This window comes from Trichosurus vulpecula, chromosome 9 (genome assembly GCF_011100635.1).
Source record: "Trichosurus vulpecula isolate mTriVul1 chromosome 9, mTriVul1.pri, whole genome shotgun sequence".
NCBI classification, from domain to species: domain Eukaryota; kingdom Metazoa; phylum Chordata; class Mammalia; order Diprotodontia; family Phalangeridae; genus Trichosurus; species Trichosurus vulpecula.
The window spans coordinates 125,565,323-125,566,803 of NC_050581.1; the positions used below are offsets into that span (position 1 = coordinate 125,565,323).

The 1,481-nt window shown below is 40.5% G+C and overlaps 1 pseudogene; it reads left to right on the plus strand.

Moving 5' to 3' along the window:
* Positions 1–249: 249 nt before the first annotated feature.
* LOC118830513 lies at positions 250–620 on the plus strand (annotated as a pseudogene).
* Positions 621–1,481: the final 861 nt, after the last annotated feature.

Consider the following 1,481-nt stretch of genomic DNA (forward strand, 5'->3'; position numbering starts at 1 on the left):
TTCCTAACCTTAGAACTACTGCTTCCATTGATACAATCTTGAATTCAGGCTTCTTTTTTGGCCACCAGTAAGTACTTAGCTTGTGTTATGAAACCTCGATATCTTTTTCACATGAATTGTTTCTTTTCTGTGTCTTTCTTGTGCTTGCTTAGTTAGATTTTTGAACCCAATTGCTTTTTTTCTCTCTTCAATTTGCACAGTAGAACTTGACACATATCACTACAAGTATTCATCTTAGAGGGGCCCAAGATGGCGGCCAGCCATTACCGGCATTTCCTCAAGCTCTGTGAGGAATGGCCTTTGCATGAGACCAAATGGGGCCAAGACTTAGGCGCTTACCTGTGGCAGCAAGTGGCGCAGGCCTTTCGGGAGGGAGAGAACACCTAGATTGCTGAGCCCAAGACCTGTGACCAGATGTAGGAGAGCTTAGCACGACTTCATTCAAACACTTACATCCACGCCCCAGAGACACCAGCTTCAGTGGACTGACAGTGAAAGGGTGCAGGATTTTACTAGCTACAGATACCTTGGAAGAATTTAAGGAACTGAATAAAGGCTTATGGAAAAAACTTCAGGATAAGTTCGCCACCAAGAGTCCAGAGGAGAAGACTAAGGAATAGCCTGTGTCTTTGTCCTCCCTGTGTACATAAGTGTGAAGCCTTGTATATTGCCAAGAATAAAACTGTCCCTCCTTCCAGCTACAAAAACAAAAAAAAACAAGTATTCATCTTATGTGATTGGGTCCACCATCCATGCCCATGATGTTTGTTTTGGGTTTGGATTCCATTGACCATTCATTGTTACATTCACTCATTGAATGATCATATAAGCATTGCCTACTATGTACTGGTCACCGTTGGGATACAATGGCAAAATCTAAACTGCCTCTGTCCTCAAGAAAATTATATTTTGTTTGGGGAAAAACAGGGGCATGCTGGAGCCAGCTCATACTAGCTTGCTCGGGCTGATTGTTAAATTTTTGGTGAGAATATTTACATTTCAGAAATCAGCAGTTTTTATAAATTGGGGCTTGATTTATTGTTTGGTTATGTGTCTAGACTTAAGAAACTGATGTGAAAATGTTAAATATGCAGATTAAACTTAAAAGTGTGCTCTGTACAGTTTTTTTTTTCCTTCCAGAGATCTGGTTGTTAAATATTCACCAGCACAACTCTGGAGAAGAAGCAAGGAATGTTCAGAGAAAAGTGAATGCAAAGTATTACAGAGTAAATATAAAGCAATTATGCGGAATAGATAGCAATTGTCAAGTATGATAGGCCTTGTGTAGTTGGTAGCTCTTCAGCTGAGTTTTAAAGGAAGCTACAGATTCTATAAGGTTGAGAGGACAGCATAAGGGACAGATTTCAAAAAAGTAGGGAAGAGGCAGATGAATTGACTGAGGAACAGCAAGTATGGCAGCTTAGCTAAAATGTGGAGGGCATGAAAGATTGTGGTATGTATGAAGCCAGCTTGGAAATGCA